Source organism: Physeter macrocephalus, chromosome 11, assembly GCF_002837175.3.
Source record: "Physeter macrocephalus isolate SW-GA chromosome 11, ASM283717v5, whole genome shotgun sequence".
Lineage (NCBI taxonomy): Eukaryota > Metazoa > Chordata > Mammalia > Artiodactyla > Physeteridae > Physeter > Physeter macrocephalus.
The window spans coordinates 133508298-133534988 of record NC_041224.1 but is presented as its reverse complement, the minus strand read 5'-3'; positions in this window follow the sequence as shown (position 1 = coordinate 133534988).

The window sequence follows — 26691 nt, the reverse complement described above, 5'->3', positions numbered from 1 at the left end:
ATGTTAAAAAAAAAATAAAAATAAATAAAAATAAAAATAAAAATAAATAAAAATATCCAGCTTCTGCTGGCAAGAAAAAACATTTGTTAAGAACTTACTATGTGTTGGGTACCATCCCAAGTGACTTACATGCATTATTTCATTCAATCCTCAACACCCTGAAATAGGTGCTATTTTTATAGTTAAATTAAGAGGCTCAGAGAGGTTAAATAATTTGCTAAGGCTGAATAGCTAATGAATAGAAGAGCTGAGATTTAAACCCGCCCTCTTACATACTACCCTGAGAAGGAGACTGTATTAATTTTCTGTTGCTGAGTAACAAATTACTACCAACTTAGTGGCTTAAAATAACCCCCATTTATCATCTCAGTATCTGTAGGTCAGGAGATGAGGCATGGCTAAACGGGGTCCTCGGCTCAGCGTCTCTCAAGGCTGCAATTCAGGTGTCAGCCTAGTTGTGTGCCTTTCTGGAGTTTGGGGTGGTATGGTTATTCACATGGTTTTTGGCAGAATTTGGTTCCTTGCAGCTGTAAGACTGAGGTCCCTGTTTTTCCGCCGGCTCTCAGCTGGGGGCCACTCTGAGCCTTTAGAGGCTGCCTGCAGTTCATTGCCATGTGGTAGCTTCCTTCTTCAAGGCCAGAGGAGAATCTCTCTCTCCAGTCTGCTACGATGGACTCTTGTATAACAATAACATAACCATGGGAGTGACTATCCCATCACCTTTGCCGTATCTGATTTGCTAAAAGCAATTCACAGCATTCAAGGGGAGGGAATTATACAAGGATATGACTCATTGGGGCTCACCTTAAACTTGTGCCTACTACAGGTTCCAGTGTTCTCTTCTTAACTGATTTATTTAACCAATGACTGCTGTCTTCTGCATAGGGGTCAATACTACACAGGAGCATGAAAGCATTCCAGTTGCCCACAGCTCAAACAACCAGCCACAACAGAAATCAAATAAGAGATTCAAGTAGACAATGTGGAGCCTCAGATTCTAGAAGTCTGAGGACTTTTGTGTCTACGGTCATTCTGTGATTTCATTACTAAACAATTTGAGATCAATATTAGGTGAATTCCCAGCAAATGAAGAATATTGTTTAGAACAGAACGCTAATGATTAACTTTCCATAGGCCAGATTCTTTATTAGTGAACTTGATTTACAATAACTAAGGACCATTTAAACACTGAGTTTTTCAAACTAGTAATCAAATAAATCAACCCTAAGCTACCATTTTACAATTATTGAACTGAACCCTCCAGAAAATGTTTTCATGACAACCTCCAGAATGGATAAGTTGTGGTGACCCAGGTGACCCACAGACACTACCACTGGTGAGATTGTCAAGGGGCACGTCCCTTCTGTAAAGTGGTAGTGTACTGGCTTTGCTAGTCAAGTCCTTCAGGGTTATAAGGAGGATCTGTGCACCAATTATTAACAAACAAAAAAGTTTATTGCCGAGAAACATGGGAAGGTTCAGCAAAATGGAGGCGGGGGGCATTATCCACCAGCAGCCTAGATACTCAGGGCCAACTGCAATGTGCAGCTTCATTAATAATCAGTGCCATTTGCTTACTATTACTCTAGACAAAGCAACAACCTTCAACGTTCTCTTTGATCATCTCATAGTTATAAATATTTTTTAGAATAGGGATTTGATTGGGCCATTTAGCATTGCATGGCATGGAGGGACTTAATGGGTACAATCTCTCCCAATCTCCCAAAGGTGATTGGTTCCCTCACACAAAGCCCATATAGAACGGCTTTCAGTTTCTGAATCTGGCCCAGTAGGTGGTAGCCAGTTAATATGAGGCTCCACTCTCTAAGAGAACAAGAACTAGTTAATGACTATAACAATAGCAAAAAGTTGGGAGGCCAATTTTCTTAAAAGATGGATGTGTAGGTGAATGGTCTTTAAAAATGTATGAATATCTCCTTCAGGCCATATGATTCAAATGAGGGACATATGTATCAAACACTATAAAAAAATTTAATCTCTCTGACTTTCTGAAAGTCTTTGACTCTTGAGAATTTACCCTATGGAAAAATAACATGAGAGAAAAAAACATATGTTTGAAAATATGTTATAGTATTGTTTATAATATCCCCAAATCAGAAACAATCTAAATTCCCAATAATAGGTGTTCAGTGAACATTTTTATCATTAGCCATTAACTGTAACTATGAAACCATGTAAAAACTTGAAAGAAAAGGTAAACCAACTCCTAGGTGGGGGGAAAAATATCTACATATACATAGATATAGGTATTGATATAGATATATAAATAACTAAAATGTAGCAAAAACATGGTGATACAGAGTTGAGAACCAGCATTAGATTTTCTGAAGTCATGAGAACATATAGCATGAGAAGAGGGGAGAACCAAGGATAGACTCTTGGGAAATAGAATCAATTAAGGGATAGTCAGTGCTATGGACTGAATTGTGTCCTCTACAAAATTCATATGTTGAAGCCCATATCCCCAATGTTATTGTATTTGGGATGGAGCCCTTGGGAGGTAATTAGGTTTAGATGAGGTCATGAGAGTGGGGCTCTCATGATGAAATTAGTGCCCTTATATGGAGAGATACCAGAGAGCTTGCTCTCTCTCTCTCTCTCTCTCTCTCTACCATGTGAGAACAGGGAGATGATGGCTGTCTACAAGCCAAGAAGACAGTCCTCAAGAGGGTAGAAAGATATAGAAGAGGGTAGAAGAAAATTGAACCGAGCACTGTGGAGAATTGGAGAGAGAGACAACCAGTGGTATGAAGAAAAACGACCAGACAACATGGGGCCTGAATGAGATTAGAGTACATAAAATAAATGAGTAATGGCACTAATCTCTGTGGTTAGTGATTTTTCTTCAGCAGCCCAGACACAGGCACAGAATCGGCAGATCTTATGATTGGCCCAGGGTGGGAAACTCAGCAGTTTGTCAGAGCAACGTGGGGGTGTGTGTGTTACTGTTCACTAAAACTATGACTCAACCCTTAATTTACTTATCAAACATTTAACACAATGAACCAGGGCATTCTTTCCTTCAAATTTCCTTCACAAATTAAAAAATAACAGTAATATCTGAATGAATAAGGGTTCCCTGTTAATTCAGTATGGACCAGCACTTGAATAAGGGATGGCAGATTGGATTTTATCCATCTCTAGAAATACACCCAAGGAAACAATTCAAGAAGCAGATGAAAATTATTAATAAAAACTTTCATCACAACATTATTTAATTAGCAAGTTGAGAAAAGATTAGAAAATGTCATATTATGGTCATTCATTCATTTAAAAAATATTTACTGAGTTCTTACTCTGTCCCACATACCATCTGATGCATGAAGGACATATTAGTGAACAGAAGTAGCTTGCATTTTGGTGGGTAAAGACAGGTGCCAATCAAATAAACGAGTAAATACATTGTATACTATTATGGGCTGAATTGTGTTCCCAAAAAAGATGTGTTGAAATCCTAATTCAGAATGTGACCTTATTTGGAAATAGAATCATTGCAGATGGAATTAGTTACATTAAATTGAGGTCATACTACAGTAGGGTGGGCCCTTAATCCAATAGGACGGCATCTTTACATGAAGAAGTGAGAGACACAGAGGGAATACAGCCATGTGAAGATGAAGGCAGAGTTTGAAACCATGAATATAAACCATGGAAATATAACCAGAGTATAAACCATGGAATACAAAAGGATTGCCAGCCATCACCAGAAGCTAGGACAGAGGCAATGAACAGATATTTTCTCAGACCCACGGAAGGAACCAACTCTGCCCACACCTTGATGCCAGACTTCTAGACTCTAGAACTGGGAGAGAATAAAGTTATGCTCTTCAAGCCATCCAGTTTGTGGTACTTTGTTATAGCAGCCTTAGGAAACTAATACATATGCAAAATATACAGAAAAAGCAATATGGAGAAAAATAAAAACAAATAAGAGTGTGGGGAGAGAGTATTGGGTAGGGAGAATGCTCTTTATAAAGATTACTCAGGGAGAGCCTCACAGATAAAATGGTATTTGAACATATACTTGAAGCAAGGGAGGACAGGCAGCTATCTGTGGGGAAACATACCAGGTGAGGACACAGCCAAGCAAAGCTCCAAGGGGAGAGCAAGCTAGATGCATGTGTGGCTGGAGCAGAGCAGATGAGAGCCAGAGAGGTGGGGATAGAGGCAGTGATGGAACATGGTGGCTTTTAAATAGCAGTGAGATTAGAATCCTTTCGAGTATTAACTGTCATGGGGCCAGGATAGAATCAGGGTAAGACCCATTAGGTGGCTACCGAAATCATTCAACCAAGAGGTTGAATGATGGTGTGGGCCAGGGTGGCTGCAGCAGAGGTGAAATGAGAGGTGACTTTCATCAGATTCTGGACATACTTGAAAGGCAGACTGGAGAACTGGTAGGATTTTTTTTTTAAATCAAGAGAGAGTTTATGGAAATCCAGAAATCATTTTTTTAAATAACAAGGTTTCATAATAAAATGCATTCACCAGATTATATATGAGGATACAGAAATTTTAAAAAATAAACAAACATTCTGAAATGCTTTCAGCATTACTTTCAGATGGTTTCTTTTGTGACTGTTTAAAAGACTCCTGGGTATATATCCGGGGAAAAATATAATTCGAAAAGATACAGGCACCCCAATGTTCATTGCAGCACTATTTACAATAGCCAAGACATGGAAGCAACCTAAGTGTCCATCGACAGATGAATGGATAAAGAAGATGTGGTACATATATACAATGGAATGTTAGCCATAAAAAAGAATGAAATAATGCCTTTTGCAGCAACATGGATGGAGCTAGAGATTATCATACTAAGTGAAGTAAGCCAGGCAGAGAAAGACAAATATCCTATGATATCACTTATATGGGGAATATAAAAAGGATACAAATGAACTTATTTACAAAACAGAAATAGACTCACAGACATAGAAAATAAACTTATGGTTACCAAAGGGGAGGGGGACGAGAGATAAATTAGGAGTTTGGGATTAAAACATAAATATTACTATATATAAAATAGATAACCAACAAGGACCTACTGTATAGCACAGGGAAATATACTCAATATCTTGTAATAACCTATAATGGAAGAGAATATTAAAAAAGAATATATATATTTATATATGTGTATAACTGAATCACTTTACTGTACACCTGAAACTAACACATTGTAAATCAACTATATTTCAATAAAAATTTTTAAAAATAAAATAAAATGTTAGCAGTAACTCTGTTTACTATTGCTGTTTGTTCTTATGCATATAGACTAAACGGTTTACACTTAAAAGAGAAGATGCCTACCTCAATCACTTATGTCACAATAAGTCAAACTACAAGTTTGTGCTTGTGTAACATGGAAAATCTAATACATGTGAAAACTAATCCCAGTATCAAGAAATCAGATTATTATGATCAAGAAATAATGATAGGTGACTTTTCAACATGAGAGGTTATTTTTAAGAAAAAAGCAATCTGACTGAATTCTTATAGCTTTCCACATCACAAGGACTGCTTTTCCTTAGGTGATTTATTAGTGCCTGGTCCTCATCTTGGAATGACATTATCCCCTTCTCTAGCTTTGGTCTTCTTTTTTCTTCCCATTTCATTGAGATGTAATTGACATACAGCATTGTATAAGGTGTACAGCATAATGACTGGACTTATACCCATCGTGAAATGATTCCCATGATAAGTTTAGTGATGGTAGGATTTGCTGAAGGGTTGGATGTGCGATATAAGAGTCAGAGAAAACCTCAGACATGGCGTGAGCAGCTCAGGGATGGGGTTGCCGTTTGCCGAGATGGGGAACCTGGGGTGCAGGTTCATTAGGAGTTTAGCTTTAGGCATATTAAGTTGAATACGTCCATTAGTCATCTGAGTGGAGGTGGCAAATAGGCAGCTGTACATGTGTCTAGTTGTGAGGCTAGAATTTGGGAGCTGGCAGTGGATTGATGGTATTTGAGGCCATGGTACTTGATGGGATCACCTGACAAGTGACTGCACCTGGGGAAGGGAGGCGGCCTGAGGCCTTAGGACTGAGTTCTGGGGCACCTCCCACTGTTAGGAATTGGAGAGATGAAGATCTCCCACAAAAGAGATTTAGAAGATTCTCAGGATAACCGAGAGAGAGATGTCCCAGCCAAGTGAAGAAAATGTTTCAAAAAACGAATGTTAAAATATGATGCTGCCATTAAAAATAATGTATTTGAATTTTAATGTTACAGAAATAGGATGATGTAATATGAAGTGAGAAGAATCTAGGGCTCCAAACTGTATAGAGCAAAATCTTAATTTTGTTCAAAGAACAAAACATATTTAGGCGTAGAAAAATAGCCTGAAAGAAAATATAGCAATGTAAACAGTGATTTCTGAATTTTTACTTTAGGATGGCGTTTGTTTTCTGCCTTTATAGCAATTTCCAAGTTTTCTACTGTGAACTTATTTTTTAATAAAATTATATATAAAATTTCAAAAAATCATAATAGCAAAGACTTTCGGATTCAGCCTTTTAAAAGTGAAAATATGTAACACTTGCAAAGTCTTTAAAGCAAGACAGTAGAAACTGTTGACATAGCGTGTGGTTGAGTTAATTTGGTAGACTTTACTTAGTTCTCTACTCAAAAAAAGAAAAAAGCAGGAAAGTATTTAAATTTTTTTCTTTTGTTTTCATTTGCATGGCAATTATGTCCTCCCAGAAAAGAGCAGTGTAATTAAAATAATATCTGATCATTTATATTCATTTAAAGAATCACTTCTATAGATATGGAGAAGCTGGCCTTCTATTTTTAAAGGTTAGAGTTTGAGCGAAATAAGTCAGACAGACAAAGACAAATACTGTTTGATCTCACTTACATATGGAATCTAAACAACCAAACTCATAGGTACAGAGAACAGATTGGTGGCTGTGAGTGGTAGAAGTGGGCAAAATGGGTAAAGGTGGGCAAAAGGTACAAAATTCCAGTTGTAAAATAAACAAGTCCTGGGGATGTAATGTACAGCATGGTAACTATAGTTAACAATACCGTACTGCATATTTGCAAGTTGCTAAGAGAGGAGATCTTAAAAGTTCTCATCACAAGGAAAGTAATGTAATTATGTGAGGGGATGGATGTTAACTAGAAAGTGTAGTGATTGTTTTGCAATGTATACATATATTGAATCATCACGTTGTACACTTTAAACTTATGCAATGTTATATGTTAATTATATCTCAATAAAACTGGAAGAGAAAATAAAATTTAAAGGCAAAAAACAAGTGTTAGGATTTCCATGTAGCCTTGAATAGGACACTTAATAGGTCTGGGTCCTGGTTTTCTCACCTGTGAAATGAGATTGATGGACCCTCCCCACCCAATAGTGTGGTTGTAAGACCATTAGACTAAGTTCAATTTGACACAGTGTGGTTGGGAGACTGATGAGAGATGGGGGTGACTCCCCATCTAGGTTCCGGCTTCACTGCCAGCACCAGCAACAATAGACGGCTTACACCAGTCGGCTCACTTTTAACACCCATAAGTGGCCACACTACCTCTGAAGATGGGCCTTGAGGGCACAGCCCCTGCTCAGCAGGCGAAGGAGAGGGTGGTTTCCAGCCAGGCCCCAGAAGTGCAGGTTTAATTTCTGATGCTGGTAGTGAGACGGGAGCCATTTACCCTGTTATTAGCCTGGTGAAGCCAGTGGTGGAGCTAAGCTCTGCCCACCCTGAGGCCTTGCCTGGGCATGTGCTGAAAGCCTCTTTGAACAGCTTCAAATAGCAACATTTTATGTCTCAAAATGCCACAAGCAATTGAGGGCAGTCTGGACTTAGCAGGCTGCAGGTCTCTTTATTTTATTTTATTATACTTTTTATTGAAGTATAGTTGATTTACAATGTTGTGTTAATTTCTGCTGTGCAGTAAAGTGATTCTGTTATACATATATATACATTCTTTTCTTTTATATTCTTTTCCATTATGGTTTATCATAGGATATTGAATATGGTTCTCTGCGCTGTACAGCAGGACCTTGTTGTTTATGCACATCTCTTTAAACAAATAGTTTATCGCTGATTCTTTTAGCAAAAAAAAAAAAAAACAGTGTAGGGGAGAAGAGGTAAGGAATGACACTAACAGAAATGACAGATGCAGGTATGAAAGTTCCAAACACACCCTTTTCCTCTGACGTTAATTCCTCAATAAAACATACACAACTCAAGAACAAACACAACACAGACCTGGTCTCCACTCTACGAATTAGGAATAAGATTGAATTTATGCCCCATAGACTCGAAGCTGACAGTTTTCCCCTGCCAAGAGCAGGGCAATAAGCAGAAGAGACAAGCCTTTTCTTTCTCTTGTGGAGTGGGGTGCCTGGAGAGGCATTCTCACTCCCAGGAGAAGGAGATGAGATTTGGGATCTAGAACGCAATCAGCCACTTGCAGACCTGCATGAGTTAGTCCACCATCGGAAGACCCAGCTCACTTCCTATTTCTGTAAAACTTGGGCTAATCATATCCACTCCCGGGGTGGCTGTGAGGCTGAAATGCTGTAAGCACAGCTGGCTTTTTTGGCTCACATTTCCTGTGTGCCTACATTACATCAGCAGAGCCATTGCCCTTGTGCTTTTCAAGACCCCAGGTTACCTCTCGCAGCTGCTGTTCAATAAACATCAGGTCCTCTCCTCCCCACACGTGCCCACCCCCAACTTTGAGCAGCTCGCAGCATCCAACTTCAGTTTTCGATCTTCGGCTCTGTAATGGTAACGGCAATCCACTGCTGCTGCCCTAGAAAATCTTTCCTCATTAGTCCCGCTCCTCTGCTCAGCCAACTCTTGCCAAGCCCCTAGCTTTTCCAGCGCTTGGGAATTCTGAATCAATCTGCAATTCCTCTTCCTAGAATCCTTCCCCAAGGGTTCTGATCACATGTGAAACAAGTTTAGCCATTGTGCAAATCAGTTCTGTGGCCAAGTTCCTAATGCGAAGTCTAACAGAGGCCAAGGGTGGGACTGGGAGAAAGAAGTGAGTGTGACAGCCCGTGGCAAGGGGGAGGGAAAGAAGGCTGTGCGATCCACAGGAAAAACACTGGGCCAGGAGTCAGGAGACTTAACGTCCAGTTTTAGCTCTACCCTTGAGTTCTGTGACTGTGGGTCACACGCTTCCTATCTATGGCTTCAGTATCCTCACATATGAGATCAGGAGATCGGGACTAGATCAGACACTGCAAATAGGTCGCAGTGCTGCTGTCATTCACTCCCTCTCTCCCCCCACGCCCATGGCAAACATCCTTGATCGATCAGTACAGTCTTTCCTGTGGAACCCAGACTAGCCCAAGCACTCCACGCAGCCACCATCAAACCAGTGCTATTGGCACAGGAGACAAAAACGTCTTTGCAATGCCCGAGCTATGATCAGAAATCTCCCTTATTCTTCAACCAGTCTCTGCCTCTATGACACGGCTTGCCTCCAAGTACAGGTCTGCTCGCTGATGAGCACCACCAGGAAGTAGGCGTCATGACTTCCCTAGAAATCAGCCATGCACACCTACAGTCCAATGCCCTTTAACACTGCAGCTCTGGGCAGACTAGGGATGGGTCCTGCCAGTGTGCCATGCGAAGGAAAACCAATCCTAACTATAACTCACAGTTGGGTGGAGTTTTCCCCAACCATGCCCGTGCAGCAGGGTCTGGCCCTTTAAGACGACACTGACTTTTTGTTGGAATTTCCAAAGAACATATCCCATGAGCCTCATTTCACCATGGATAATCAGACTAATTCCACAGATTCTGCTGTGCCAAGTCCTTCCTTACTTGCTAGCTTCAGTGTCTGCTTTGGCCTCCTGCCCTGCCTGTGAAGCCCTGGCCTGCTCCACTGTAGATTCCATAGCACATGACCTTGACTCAACTCCATATCTGGCTCCAGCCATCTTGGGCTGATTTGGTGCCTCTCTCCCTCACCAACCAGGCAGGGCCTAGCAGGCCCGGAACTGCTCTCTGTTGCCCCCTCTCCCCTAGGCATCCAACTCAAATGCAGATTCTAAACTGACTCTCCCCTGATGTATCTGACTTCTCACCACTTTGCCCATGAGCATGAAAGTGGCATCCAGCTTTGGGAATCTCCTGGCCCTGCTGGGTCCATGAAACAGTGTTATCTCTGCTACTCAACAGCCTTCAACGGTTTCAGTACTTCCCTTTTCTCATCCGTATTCCTCTACCTGCTTCTAAGGCCCTTGGTGACCCAGCCCATCCTACACACCTTCCAGAACACCTCCCAACCCTCAACTCAACTCACTCAGGTCTTCTTACTGTGCGATCAGCTCCCAAACCCCCTTCTGCTTCTGGCCACCAGACATTATGTTCCTTTTGCCAGGCACTTCCTGTCCTTTCTTAGACCCCAAATCTACCAATTCGTCACAATCCAGCTTACATCCCATCTCCTCTACGAAGCTTCCCCTGACTTATACCAGGCCTCAGTTTTCACCTAACATTTAACTTTTACATCAGGAAATCTAGTACTTAATTATATGTTATTTCACAGGATTCATAAATGTTTTGTCAGTGTTGACCTTCACTTCTCAACTAGAGTGAAAATTTTTTGAGGACAAGAAACTGCCACAGGACCTGGATGTCTCTCACTGGTGACATAACAACTCAATAAACACATGGTTAAGCACCTAGTCTATGACAGAAGTGCTCGGTAAAGCAAGTTCACTAATTCATTTTTCTAACTACCCAGGAAGTCTACTCAGATGCATCAAATTCTCATCCATTTATGTCCGACCTGGACCATAACAGACACTTCCCTCCCTGAATTAAAAAAAAGGTTAGATTATGCCAGAGCCCAAGAAAGTATTTGCCTATTAGACTTCAGCAGTGGTTTGCACACTTTTAAGTACAAAGAGTCATCTGGAGTATTTTCTAGAGAAGCAAATTCCCCAGCTGCGTTGACACAGTTTCTGAATCAGGGAGTCTGGGGTGAGACCTAAAATGTGCATTTGATTAAGTGGCCTAGGTAATTGTGAAGTAGACAGTTTCCCCTACTCTGAGGAAAACTGGACTCTGGGAACCTCATTCTCCAGAGACGCTGCAGCATGTGGGCGAAGGCAGGCGAGGGCCCACCACCCCTCCCAAGTCTATGCAGGTGGCCTCTGGCTGAGAATTTCCTCAGCCTCCTCCCTGGTTTCAGTCCAACTCTGGTCACCAAATCTCGGAGCCCTTCAGCCAAAAGACCATTTGGCCTTGAAGGCTCATTTTTATCTTCGGCAATCTCCCTCCTGAAGGCGTCCATTGGCCCTGCCCTCATTGGAGGAGACAAATCATCACACCAGTGTTCTCACTTAACCAGCAGCCATTCTGGGCTCACAGGCGGTTTTAGCTCCTGCTATGAATCAGAATGGATTTATGAATAATTTGTATGAGGCTTGTCACCTCTTGTTGCAGCCTTTCTTCAGCACATAGTTTTCCTTGTTTGGCCTTTCCAGTACTTATCCCTCCGTTTATTTTAAAGGCTTCAAGTCTGGAATATCACATATGCAGCATTACACAGAATCCGGCTTCTCATAGCGGACAGCTCTCAAATTTAGAGCCCCACATGTCAAAAGCAAGGAAACAGAGAAACTTTCTGAGCAGGCAGGGCAAAGCCAGGTAATAGGCATCTCAACTCCCCTAGATCCTGCTGGCACCCTGGCTGAGTAAACCTTCTGTGTGTCTTAGCATGTTGTTTACAGAGGCCTGAGGCCAAGTGGTTTTCCACGACAACTTTTGCGGGATTATTAGCACTCATTCTGTTGGCAAATGAGAACTTTGTAGGGTACACAACTGTTCTCTCTTCCTCCAAAGATTGATTCCACTGTGGGGTTCGCATAAGCATGTGCAATATGTTTTGGAAAAACTGGTTATTGCTTTCCTGCAGGTATGCAGGGTTTCTGAGCTGTGGGGCAGGTCGTACAGTGGGAAAAGTGGGAAGATTGAGGGTAAGGATGCCCCATCTGATGGAGGAAGGGAAACAAATGTGTGCCTACCCATTTTTGCACTTGGCCCTTTTCATCTGCCTTCACACTGGACTCGTACAGGCCCTAAGCAAGGCCATTGCATGCAGCTGATTGGCTTATGTTGAATTCTCTTTCAACTCACCTCAAGCATGAGGAGAGTCACCTTTCATTAAACTTCACCAAGCCTCTTTTAAATTACAGTTCTCCCTTTGAAATGATAGCTGCAGGCATTGAAGTCCAAAGGTGCAGTAACTTTGATCACCATTCAATAGAGGGTCAGAGACTGAGTCAGTCAACTGGGGTGAAGAGCACCCACAGGCTGGGGTGAAGGGCAGCCTGGTGGGTATCAGTGGCCTGGGTACCATCCAGAGGGACCTGCCTTCTGGGGTGCAGACATCATGAGTGGAGGGGCAGCAGGGCCAGTGGTGAAGAGCCCAGGGGCCACAATGAGACTGCTTAGGGGCAAATCCTGTCTCCATCACCTCTAACCATCTCACTTTGGGCAGTTTACCTGACTGCCCTGTGCTTTAGTTTCCTGGTCTGTGAGGTTGGGATAACGACAGGAACAACTTCAGGGGACTGCTGTGAGAATTAAATGAGCTCATCTATGTAAAAATGTTCAATAGACACATAATAAGCATGGAATCAATATCAGTTATTGACTCTATTTAAAGAATATGGATGCAGGATTTAGAAGACACCTCGTGATGGGTATCTTCTGAGGATGTTAAAAGGGACAATGCTTCAGAGGCTGCCTGACATGGTGACACAGGCGGTAGTGTGATCGGGCACAGCTGTCACTGCAACCGCTCACCCCAGTAATGCTCAGATGGTCTAAGGGAGACATCCGATGGAGACATATCTTGATCTCCACCTCGGGCAAAGAGAAGAGGAAGCCTTTCTCCACCCTTGCTTTTGTTTTCGTTTCATGAAAGAATTTAAGACCTTCATTGAATTTCATGAGTGTACAGTAGAGTTCTTACCTGGCAGAACTAATCTGCTGGGGAACAATAATTATTTCATGTTAAGTATGTACTCTCCTCAGTCTATTTTATATTTATTATCTTAGCCTTTTCTCACAACAACCCAATGAAGTGAGTCCTGTTATCATCGCATTTTACAGAGGAAAACTGAGGTCCAGAATGGTCACTTGCCCAAAGGCAGCAGTTTAACCAGGACTTCCTGACTCAAGTACCCACACTACAAAGCCATGCCTCACCTTAACCAACCCACTCTCCTTCTGACTCACTTAAGTATTTTATTTATTTTTATGGACATGTTCTAAGAAGGACAAGTGGATAATGAAAAATGTTAGTGAACATCCATTTTACCAAAATTGTACCGAGCACTCAACCATGAACCAAGGTACAAACCACTGTACTGGGACTAGAGGTGAAGAAGGGAGGGTCAGACATGCGGCCCCTGCCCCAGTGAACGTTCAGTCTCCTTGATGGGAGAGCAAGTGAGGGAGAGACCTCGGGAAATAAAAGTAGGGGAATATAAGGGAGGGAGGGGATATCTGGGTAAGGACAGAGGGCTGTTGGGATAATTTGGTGCCACAGGGAAAGTTAGTGTGTCTTTTTCTCTTTCACAGTAAACAGAGGAAACAAGCTCAGAGATCTTAAATGGTAAATTCTGCACTGCTCAGCAAGTCAGAGAGAGAGGTAAGAGTCTACTCTCTGACTCTGCAGCCCACACTCTCCCCACTGCACCATGCATCTCGTGGAGCCTGAGAAAGTGACTGAAGGCCATGTCCTCAAGAGCCTGAATGTTGCTCTAAGAAGCTTGGGCTTTATTCGCTAATAGACGGAAATACCCACAATGCCCCCTCAGCTCTAAATTTAAGAGCATCATCCAGGGATTTCCTTGCAGGAGTCAAATCCCACTGGTTTCCCTCTGTGCCTACACCTATCCCCCCACCCCAGGGGCATCCAGTGAGCCAATCAACCATTTCTTTCATTCTTTTATGCAAACACAGCAGCTGGATTTGCTGCACCTGTAGCCCCTGCTGTGTCGCACACGATAAAAGGATCAAAGACTGGAAAATGACTTCAGACTATAATTTAAGATAATTACAATTTTTAACCTAAATTACATTTTAACATTTCATAACAGAGCTGTCAAGATTCTATCTATCAAAACTCTTATCAAGCAAACAAAAGAGGATAATTATATTTTCAGATGCATGCTGTCATCACTCTGGTTTCTCATAGAAAGACTGCTGTCTTCCTTCACATTCTCATTTTCAAATACTCTTCCTCTTTCCCACCCACCTTTGGAGTCTGAGACTATATGCTCTTAAACAAGTGGAAAATATGCCAAAGGCATCTATAACTCAGGGTATGAAAGCATTTCTCAGAAGCAGCAACTCTAATGAGAAGTGCATCAAAAGGAAATATCTCTGAGTTGGTAGTGGCATCCTGTCTCGCTAAATAGACTCTGATTGGGGATGGGAGAAAGGCAGGATATTAAACTCCTCAAACCAAAGGAACAATGAAATGCCAAAACACTTCCTACTAGAAGCTGAATTTGCTTTCATTCTGTCCCACTGGATTAGGAAGTTTGTTCTAAGGTCTTCTGTGAGATATCAAGGGAAGAATACTACCTATATCGGGTATTGTTGGATGCCAACTCATTATCCATTTCACCCCTCCCTGGACCATTATGAAACAGCCATGTTGTTTGGGTAACAATGACCCTTCCCCCAGCCCCAGGAGTGTGTCCCCAGTAGCCTCAGGCACTCAGTGTAATCTTATCCTCTTTACAACTGGGACTGATGCAGGTATGGGCAAGGAACACAGGTCTCAGCCAATCAGTACATGGCATTCCCCAGCCCCAGGGATCAGGCAGAACAGGAGCACATGACCTTAGTTGGTCCAATCAGAGTGAAGTTCACAAGTTCTGTTGGATGGTGGAGAGGAGAGAAACGCTCCCCTTTTGGACCTCTGGTGAACAGCCTTGCACCTGGAACTGCTGCAGGCATTTTGCTACCAGTAAGGGAAGCCAGAGGACCAAGCCAACACACGAAGGAGGGCAAAGCCAAGAGCGTGACAGAGAAATGGAGCAGGAATTCTAATGAAACCGTGCATGAAAACTGACACACGGCCAGTTTGAGGTGGGTTCTCTTTTGTTTGCAGCCAAGAGCATCCTAACTGATCCACCAGCTCTAATAGTTCAGTGACTTGTGGGACTACAGCCCTTTGAAAATCTGATATAGGCCATGATCTCTGTTCCCAGAAAAAAAAAACACATACACAAAGTTTACACAGAATTTAGGGAGGACAGCATCACTGACTCCAGATTGAGAGCTCCCAGCAGACAGGTTAGGAACTTAGGTTTGGGGTAGGACAGATTTGGGTTCAAATCCCGCCTCGGACATTTGCAACTGCATGACTTTGGGGCTCCCTTCCATGACTCTTCTGAATTTCATTTCAGTCCTCTATAAAATGAGAATAATAATAATGATACCTACTTCATAGGGATGTAAAAATTAAATAAAACTATGGCTATCTAGAGATTAGCATGCCACATAGTCACAACCCAAACACTATGGCATCAAGTAATTAAGAATAGCCCTTAAAGGGCTCCAGAGAGAAAGCCCTTTAGATAAATGGCCATGTCAAATGTTAGGACATGCAAAAAGTGAAGCCATGACTGCTCTGAAAATGTGAAGCAGTTGATCAGGGATTGGTCCTAAACTGAGGAAAAAACTGACATTTGGGACAGGATTGGGGGCAATACACAGCTTCCTCACCTGAAAAGTACCTAGATGGTACTCAGGATTATTGTGGGTCAAATGAGAGAAAAAGGATTTGATCCCCCAAGGGCAGAATGGGGAAGGTTTTGTTAATTGTGAAGTTTTTAAAAAGCACAATAAAATGGGAATAAAAAAGATCTACCGTTGCAGATCTGCTAACAGACTTCTAGAATCTAAGAGAGCACAAAGTTGCAATTTCCCACCCCTGCTCAGCAGAATTGTCTCACCTGGCTGTCCTTCACAGGCCAAAACCCCAAAATTTCTTTTAAAAAGGAGAGATCTTGGACTACACAGGCAGTGGCCACCCTGTCCAATGCCCCGCCCTGCTGTTCCACCCTTGCCCTCCCACCTCCAGCACCTTTGAGCCTACTCCACCTAGAGGCTTTCCCAGACATGCACATTCTAACACAGTCATACGGCTCTTCGAATATGTTCCCTTGACTTATGACTTGGAAATGTCAGCAGGAATGGAAAACCCAGTGTAGAGCCAGGAGGAATCCTGTCCAGGGACATTTTAGAGCTGACACAGCCCATCTGCTTGGGCTTTCACTGTGGTCCTCTATTTCCACCTTCCATTATCTTATTTTTTTCTGCCTCAAAATTTTCCTTCTTTTTCCACTCCATTTTTCTAAGTAGGCCAGTCACAGATAAGCACTTTTACGAGAATGAATGCAATCCCATCTTTGCATTTCCTGAATTTATCTCATTTATGTTGACACCAAAGCAAGTCCCAATAACGTGGCAAGAACCAACCCCTCCCTACTGTGAGGTAGGCAGAAAGCCTGGGCTGAGAGGAATTATGTCCCATCCCAGGCTATCATCCCCATTAAATCAATTCCTTCCTATGACTCTTCTCCCTCAACACACCCTCAGAGCTCCGGGGGGTAAAGTAGGGGTCACACATTAACAGGAAAATGTTAAAAACTGTTCTGACTTCCCGCATCACAGCCAGCAATGACTCAGTGACAAAGTTCTACTCCCTCCTAGAAACAAATGAGACCAAGAGGCAAGAAGAAATGCTGACAGAAACCCACAGAGCCTGCTGCAGTTTGGTAAAGCACCAAGTCAGCCAATATGTCATATGGAAAAGGAGAGCAGATGTGACCCCAGTTGGCACTGACAATAGCCAAGCCACAGCACTGCTGCTGACAGTCACCACTCTGGAGGAATGCTCCAAAGGTAGCTGGCTCACTGAGGAAAAAGTAAGTCACGGCTGAGGGGAGGGGAGGTTGGGCTGCTCTCAGGGAGTGGCTGTAATATCTGCTCCGCGTCCTAAACCAAGACCTCAGCCCAAAAGCAGAGATACCACACTACTATGGAACAGGTAGAAGAAAAGGTAAGAGTTTCCCAGATCTGATGACTGACAATCCAGCCATAGCTTGGGAGAGAGCAATTCTAAGGTTCTGGCAAAAATCCTGTTTAAATAATTTCTGATGGAGTCCAGGTTGGGTAGGGGGCAAATGAAGCCAAAAGGATACTGATGAATGAGGACACAAGAGAAGCATCTAGAGAATGGAGGCAAGGACTTGAAGAGACAAAGTTCAAAGGCTATGAAGATTTTAGACACAACCCTTGGAGATTTTTGTAAATTGATGAGCACCTAATATGTACATTTTTTTTTATGTAGGATAATAGTTCTGCAAGCCTGGTTGTTCCCACTTTTTTCAGAAGAAAAAATTGGAACTGAGTCTCCTACGCTGCAGCTCAGAGCGACTAACTTTTCCTCCAGATAGCAAGTATCTAGGAAATGAAGGATCCACAAATAATTATTGGTGTGCTGAGCACTGAGACCTGCTCCATCGCCAAGGTCTCAAGCTGAAAAAGTCCTCTTCCTGACCTAAATCTCTTTTCCTTTTCATCCTACAGCTCTCTCATTCCTGCTGAATCTGTCCTCACCTTCTCTGGGTCTCCATTCTCTAGATGCTAAACAAAGGAATACGATGCAAGATGTAATGATGAACAGAAATATCAGTATATATAGTATTAATTCTAAATAAGCTTGACTATAAACAAAGCTTAATAATAATATGAATAACTAACAAGGAATTAAAAACAAGGTAGAAGAAAATAGTAGGTGCCAACAACATGGATATGGGAGAAGAGCTGAATTAAAAAGTGGAAGTTCTCCATTATGCTAAGTGAAATAAGCCAGCCACTTAAGGACAAACATTGCATGATTCCACTTACATGAGTACTTAGAGTAGTCAAAATCATAGAGGCAGAAAGAAGAATGGTTGTTGCCAGGGGCTGGGGGGAGGGGGAAGGGGGAATTATTGTTTAATGGATACAGATTTTCAGTTTTACAAGATGAAAGAGTTCTGGAGACGGATGATGGCACAACATTAAGAATGTATTTAAGGGGCTTCCCTGGTGGCGCAGTGGTTGCGCGTCCGCCTGCCGATGCAGGGGAACCGGGTTCGCGCCCCGGTCTGGGCCCACATGCCGCGGAGCGGCTGGGCCCGTGCGTCCGGAGCCTGTGCTCCGCAACGGGAGAGGCCGCAACAGAGGGAGGCCCCGCATACCACAAAAAAAAAAAAAAAAAAAAAAGAAAAGAATGTATTTAATATTACTTAACTGTAGACTTAAAAATAGTTAATATAGCAAATTTATGTTCTGGTTCTCACACTGGGAAATGTTCACCTTAAACTTAGTCAAGTATTTATGACAAAAAATTAAAGATTACCACCAAAAGAAATAAAATGTATAACTTCCAGGGGGCTTCCCTGGTGGTCCAGTGGTTAAAACTTTGCCTTCCAATGCAGAGGATGCAGGTTTGACCCCCGGTTGGGGAGCTAGGATCCCGCATGCCTTGCAGCCAAAAAACCAAAATATAAAACAGAAGCAATATTGTAACAAATTCAATAAAGACTTTAAAAATGGTTCACATCTAAAAAAATCTTTGAAAAATAATAATAATTAATAAAAGTTGTTTTCAAATGTATAACTTCCAGACTAGGAAAGGAAGAGGGAAAATAAAGAAAAATCAAATGTAAGGACAAAAAGAATAGCAACGAGAATGGAAGGTAACACAAAAACAGAAAATTAGATAGAAGAGATAAGTCCAAATGTATCAGTAATAAATGTAAAAACCATTAAAACTACTGCTTGTAACATAGTATCAGACTGGAACTTTAAAAATTCCAACTATATGATATTTATAATGGACAAATGAAAAAAAGACATGCCAGGCAAATAGTAACTGCCAGAAAGCTATAGAGCCTTATTAATATCAGACAAATTAGAATTTAAGGCAAATAGAATTTACTCATATTAAACATACTAAGTGAAAAAGACAGTTTTTTCAGGAAGATAGAATAAGCCTGATTCTGTTGTGCTGAACAACATGGTCTCAATATACATAGCAAAAAACTACAAAATTACAAGGAAAAAAAAAATGGACAAATCATAGAGGGAGATTTCAGTATGCCTTCTAGAAAGTGATAAATTATCTTGATCAAAATTTTGGTAAGACATAGAAGATTCAAATAATTATAACTATCAACATTGACTAAAGGAAATGTAGAATCATGAATTCCCAAAATGCAGCAGAAAGACATAATTTTGTAACAGTGGAACAATTACACATGACAAGAAAACATTTTTCCAAATAATGTGTGAGTTAACAAAGAACTCATAATAGAAATCATTAGCACAGCATGCCAACATTTGAGGATGTGGCTAAAGCAGCATTAAAAGGAAAAATTATAGCCTTGAATATATATCTATATATACTAAAACTAAGATGAGCTAAGCATTCAGTTCAAGAAGTTAGAAAAAGGATAAAACTCAAAGATAGTAGATGAATGGTTGTAATAAAAATAAAAGGAAGAAACAATACAAAAGAATAATAAAACCAAGTTTTTTCTGAAATGGCAAATCAAATAGATGATTTTCTGGTAAGACTGATCAAGAAAAAGTGACGGCACAAATTAAACAATGATAGGAGTAGAAATGAGATCATCATTTCAAGTGAAATAGAGACTGAAGAAATGACTTAAGTGAATGCTATGAACCCAAATTTTGAGAGCTAAATTTATAATTTTTAGACAAACTTGTCAACATTGACTCAAAAAGAAATTAAAAGTTTGCATATAACTATAATTTTTTAAATAGCAAAAATACATATTCATATAAACTTCCAGGGCATGACTATTTTTATTAATGAGTATTGCAAAAGCTTCAGCAAACATAAAATTCTAATCTTTTGTAAGTTATATAGGAAAATAAAATAAAAGAGAAATTTCTCGATCTCCCTGTAGGGGCTATTATAATCTTGATACCAAAACTGCACAAGTAGAGTCTAAGAAATGATAGCAATAGGAAAAAGAATAGCAGTTAAGATACACTAGATGTTCATAAAGCACTGGGAACTATTCTAAGAGCTTTACTCATGATTTCATTTAATATCTCAAAAAAAATAGACTACTTGGTAGGTGTTGTTGTTAACTCCATTTGGAGAGAAGGTAACATAGACAGTTTAAGTAACTTGCCCAAGTTGAGAGTCAGGAAGTGATAAAACAAGGATTCAAAATAGAACAGTCTCACCTCAGAGCCTGCGTCCTTAACCATTATGCTATATTCCCTCCCAATTTTGCATCTCTGGCCAATAGCAAATACTAAAGCATGAACAACAAATCAACATAGATACTATGTATCTATCTATCAATATCAGCACTTCTAATCAAGCAATTTTTAAAGCATTTAATAAAATTGGAAACCCATCCATGATTTCAAGAATAAGGAAAAACACTTAGAAAACTAGGAAGAGAAGGGGAACTTCCTTAATTTGACAAAGGGCATCTGTAAAAATCATACATATTATGGTGATTGATTTCCCATTAAGTTCAGCAAAAGAAACGGATTCCCCCACCACCATTTCTAGTCAATATTGACCTGGAGATCATATCAAGTAAAATAAGTCAATGACGAAAATTAAATGCATAAGACTTGGAAAGAAAAAACAAACTTCTGACTTTCAGACTATATTATCGATATTATATTTATAGAAAATCCGAGAAAATGTACCATATTAGAATTGAAAAAGTTGCTTCAGAAAGATTCCTAGATAAGAGATTAATATAAAAAAAATTTGTTGAACTCACTCTAGTCACGATAGTAACAAAAATACATACATTCAATAAAACTTTATTGAGTATCTGCCGTGTACCAGGCACTGAATTATGCACTGGAATAATAGGTACAAGACTTTCATGGAGAAAATTATTAACCTTTCCTGAAAGATATGAAAGAAGACCAAATAAATGGAGCAATATATCATGTGATAGGAGAACTTAATATCCTACAGAGGATAACTCTTCTCGAATTAATTTATAAACTCATAAAAGTGCAATCAAAACCCAAAATAATTTTAATTGGAATTTGACAATATGATTTTAAGATTAATGTGAAAAAGCAAAGAAACAAAAATATCGAAAACAATTTTAAAGAAGAAAAACAAGGTGTAGACATTTGTCCTATAAAATGACAAAATTTATTTTCAAGTTATACTAATTAAGAGAGTGAGTTCTTGGCACTAAGGTTCACCTTGAGAGGGGGTGGGGCAACTCACCTGGACCACTTTTATAGGCCCTGCATTGCCCAAGTTTACTGATAACAAATCTACTGTCAGCTTGGTTTTGCAAAATCATAAAACTGAATTCTCTGCTACCCTTCATGAAGAGCTCCTAAACAAAATAGAAAAAGCATTCAGTTCTGTGTCTGGACAATGTAAATAGTTTCTTGGCAATAATCTGTAAACTGAGTATCAAATATAAGAGTCTTTCAGAATCCCATGCAGAAAGGCAGCCTTATCAGGAAACAAAAGTAGAGGTTGAGAATTGCCCTGGCTGGGGAGGGAAAGACTTCTGAGAAATGAAGGCCAATCATGGTGACCTTGAATGGCCTTTGTTAACAGGAGGTGGTATGCTTCAGAAAACCAAGATGAGCCATTTGCCACAAAGCAATTCAGGGCTAGAGGGCAGGGGCATTAAAAACTAAACTCCTTGGAAGGCAGAATCAGTCTTTTCATTTTTCTCTACCTCCACCCTCTTCTCTCCAATTTGGAAGAGATCCCTCTGGGATGATCCTTTCCCTGGGGCGGAGAAGTAACAGTCAGCAAGCCAGATTAGGACAAGAACTCAGTTTATTTCAGACATGAATATTAAATGAGATTTATGACAGATGGAATACTTGTTAATTCTATTAGTAGAACCACTCATAACAGCAAAGAAAGGGCCATTCCCAAACACACAGGGATGTTTTTAGTCCTTTCTCTTGAAGACTAATATTCAGTCTCTCTCTCTCTCTCTCTCTCTCTTTCACACACACATACACACGCGTGCACACACACACACGTCATCCAAGAAAACCAAACTGCCCTCAGCTATAAACCCACATTCCCACTGATTCCAGCAGGAGTTGTGGGAATGGCATCGGGAACCAGAATGGGACCCATGTCCTATTAATTAATCAGTCCTACAACATAGGAATGGAATTTGAAGTTAACAGAAAGAGTCCTGTGCTCCAGCCCTCTGCTCATCCACTCCTGTTTGATCACATGAGAAGAGCAGTCAGAGCCCTAGAGAGCTCCTTGTTTGTTAGCAAGGCCCCTACTTCTAGCCCCTACTCCCATCTTTTTGTGTTGCTACATAAAAAACCTTGGTCAATAGCCCCTCTCCCCAATGTCTTCACTATATGACTGTTCTTTTATCAGGCTTTTAAGGGACCCCAGCAACCTCCCCCAACCCATTTGGAAACGACAGTTCAGTGTGTGAACACAGATCAGCTCTCCTACAGGGCTCAGGACCAAATAATGCAGGAAGCTGACCTACAGAGCAGGCAGGCTCCTTTCTGCTGAACAGTTCTCACTTCAGAAAGGTGAAGGCTAATACAGGTAATGCAAGAGCTAGGGAGAGCAAAGATAAGGGGAACGAATGAAAAATATTCACTGAGATTGCAATGACACCATCCATCCCATATCCTAACTTGAGTTGCTTCTCTCCCGGGCAGAGCTGATATCACTCCGCCAAGTCCAACATACCAACTTTGGTTTGCTCAGGTATTGGAGTTTCAGAGAGAGACTGAGTAATACTGGCATTCGATGAGTCATTCATTTCTGCATTTATGCATTCAACGTTTTACTGAGTGCTATAGATCAGGTACCCTGAACAATGTAGGAAGGAAAAGAAAGATCATTGCAACGCAGCATGATCAGTGGCTAGACTGGATTTGTGTTTGTGGTGCTGGGGTAGGGTGTGGCGGAAACTTCCCAGGAGAGTGACATTTAAGCTGGATCTTGAAGAACAAGTGTGTAGTATATAAATATATATAGTAATATACTTAATATATATAGTGCTCCCCTGGTTCCTTAGTGTTCTTCCCTTCATCAAAAGCACTCCAGGGCTTCCCTGGTGGCGCAGTGGTTGAGAGTCCGCCTGCCGATGCAGGGGACACGAGTTCGTGCCCCGGTCCGGGAAGATCCCACATGCCACGGAGCGGCTGGGCCCGTGAGCCATGGCCGCTGAGCCTGCGCGTCTGGAGCCTGTGCTCCGCAATGGGAGAGGCCACAGCAGTGAGATGCCCGCGTACCACCAAAAAAAAAAAAAAAAAAAAAAAGCACTCCAGAAGCTTTGTGGTATTCCCATAAAGGTGAGTCCTCAATTTGTTTTTGAAGCATTTCATTTGACCAAAATGAAACAATGATTCTAATACAAGGTGCTCCATTTCTTGGAGATCAATAAAATATCCTGAACGTTTTTTAATCACATAAAACATTTTTAATTTTGAAAGGAATACATGTTTTCCATAGATACTCTGGAAAATTCAGAGAAGGATAAAGGAAAAACTTAAAAATTAGCAGGAATCCAGGTATTAGAGAAAACTCTATCACTATTTTGGTGTTTTGTCTTACTTTCTAAGAATAGACTTGGTTTTGTGCAAAACTTGGATCACATATCGTACACATAATTTTGTAACTTTTTTTTACTTATTCTATTCTAAACAGTTGCCACATCCTTAAATACTCTTTGAAAACAGTGCTTTTAATGGCTGAAAAATATTCCATTGTATGGATGGACCACAATTATTTCAACTATTGCTCCACTGGTGGTGGTTTATGTCACATCCATTCTTTCACTCTCTATGCTGCAATGATTATAAATTTTCTGTATGATTATTGCCTTATAATAAATTTCTAAAAGTACAATACCTGGAACAAAGGTCATGTGTATTTTTAGGATTCTTGCTACATACTGCTGAATTTTTCTCCAGAAATACAAACATAGTACTACTATGCAGTGTATAAATCAATGAATGAACAAATTATTTTTAAGATTCTCCATAATACCCTTGCTAGAAATTGCCAGGCTTAAGCCAGAGGAAACTCAACTTTGTGGGAGTAAAAAAACCATTGGATTGGGGAAACTAGTAAACTAATAAAATTCTAACCACTTCTGAGAAGAATATACACCAAGAATTATTTCTAAAGTTGAGCTACATATTTATCTGAAAATTATGTAGCCAAAGTAATGTTGCAGAAGAATAATTAGTTATAGGAAATTGTGCACTATGTATTAAAAGCAGTCTCTAAAATCATACAGAGTATGATCTCATTTTTGTGGAATATGTATATGAGTGTATACATATATATTATATGTTGTGTGTAATGTTAGAAAACCAAATGCCAACATTTTTTTCCAGTTTTGCTGAGAAATAATTGATATACTGCACTGTATAAGTTTAAAGCATGCAGCACAATGGTTTGGTTTACTTATATTGTGAAAGGATTACCACAGTAGGTTCACCTAACACCCATCTTCTCATCTAGCTACAATAAAAAGAAAAGAAAGAAGAATAAAGGAAAAGACTTCTCCTTGTGATGAGAATCTTGGGATTTACTCTTAACAGCTTTCCTACGTATCATACAAGTGTTAGCTGTAGTCATCAAGCTGTACATTACATCCCTAGTATTTATTTTATAACAGGAAGTTTGTACTTTTTGACCACCTTCTCCAATTCCCCCTCCCCAACCCTACCCCCTCGCCTCTAGTAACCACAGTCTGACCTTTTTTTCTATGAGTTTGATTCTTATTGTTGTTTTAGATTCCACATGTGAGATCATACAGTATTTGTGTTTGTCTGACCTAATTTACTGAGCATAACGCCTTCAAGTCCTACCCATGTTGTTGCAAATGGTAGGATTTCCTCATTTCTCATTGGTTAATAATATTCCATTATAGATATATAGATATAGATATAGATGTATCACAACTTCTTTATTCATCCATTGATGGACACTTAGGTTGTTTCCATGTCTTGGCTATTGTAAATAATGATGGAATGAACATTGGGGTGCAGATATCGCTTCACATTAGTCTTTTGGTTACCTTTGGATATATTCTCAGAAGTGGAATTGCTGAATTATATGGTAGTTCTATTTTTAAGCTTTTGAGGATCTTCCATACTGTTTTCCATAGTGGCTGCAAAAATTTACAATATCACCAGCAGTGCACAAGTCTTCCTTTTTCTCCACATCCTTGCCAGCATTTATCTCTCGTCTTTTTGATGACGGCGGTTCTAACAGATGTGAGATATATCTCAGTGTGGTATCAATTTGCATTTCCCTAATGACTAGTGATGTTGAGCATCTTTTCATGTACCTGTTGGCCTTTCATGTACCTTTTTTGGAAAAATGTCTATTCAGGTCCTTTGCCCATTTTTAATTGGATTATTTGGGTTTCTGCTATTGAATTTTATGATTTCTTTATATGTTTTGGATATAAATCCCTTATCAGATATATGGTTTGCATATTTTTTTCCATTCTGTAGGTTGCCTTTTCACTGTGTCAATGGTTTCTTTTGCTGTGCAGAAGCTTTTTAGTTTGAGGTAGTTGCCCCTGTTTATTTTTTATTTTTGTTGCTTGTTCTTTAGGTATCATACCCTAAAAATCATTACCAAGACCCATGTCAGGGACTTTGTTCCTATGCTTTCCTCTAGGAGTTTCATGAAACCCCAAAATATTAACAATTATTCTCTCTGTGTGCTGGATTCTAGGTGATTTTTCCTTTGTGGGGTGTGTGTTTGTGTGTGTGTATGTGTGTGTGTATGTTCTAAATCTTGCACATTGCGCATATATTACTTTTTTAATCAAGGAAAAAAAAGTTTTTAAATGTTGAGTTATCATGAAACTAAAAGAAATGTTTCCTACAGTGAGACAGTAAACAAAATGATAATCCAGCAATTCTTCCTCTGAAGGTGTATTAGTCTGCTCAGTTTCCATAACAAAATACCATAGACCAGGTTGTTTAAACAATAGAAATTAATTTTCTCACGGTTCTGGAGGCTGAGGAGTGAGATCAGGGTGTCAGCATGGTTGAGTTCTGCTGAGGACTCTCCCCAGCTTTCAGACAGTCACCTTCTCCCTGATGCTCACATGGCCTTTCCTTGGTGAGTGCTCATGGAGGAGACCAGCCCTCTGGTGTCTCTTCTTATAAAAGCACTAATCCATCATAGAGGCGCAACCGTTATGGCTTCATCTAATCGTGATTACCTCCCAAAGGCCCCATCTCCAAACACCATCACATGAGCGTTAGGGCTTCAACATATGAATTTTGGAGGGTCACAAACATTCAGTCAATAACAAAGGGAATCCTTCAGAGATTAATATTGAGATAGGTTCAAGTTCACATTTAAAAAAAATAATAAAATATATAGAAGAGTCATCTTGCTAGATGATATAATACAGAGGGGGAAAAAGAAAAACATAAACAGGATACAGCCCCGGCCTCAAAGGGATACATTTTTGAGAAGGAAGACAGAAAATTATTACTAATCAGTGCCATAGAATTCTAACAAAAATATATGCTGGCACATATTTGAGTGGAGAGAGAGAACAGAGAGGAAGTGCTCTTAGTCTGGGAACAATCAGGAGATAATTCTACAAAGA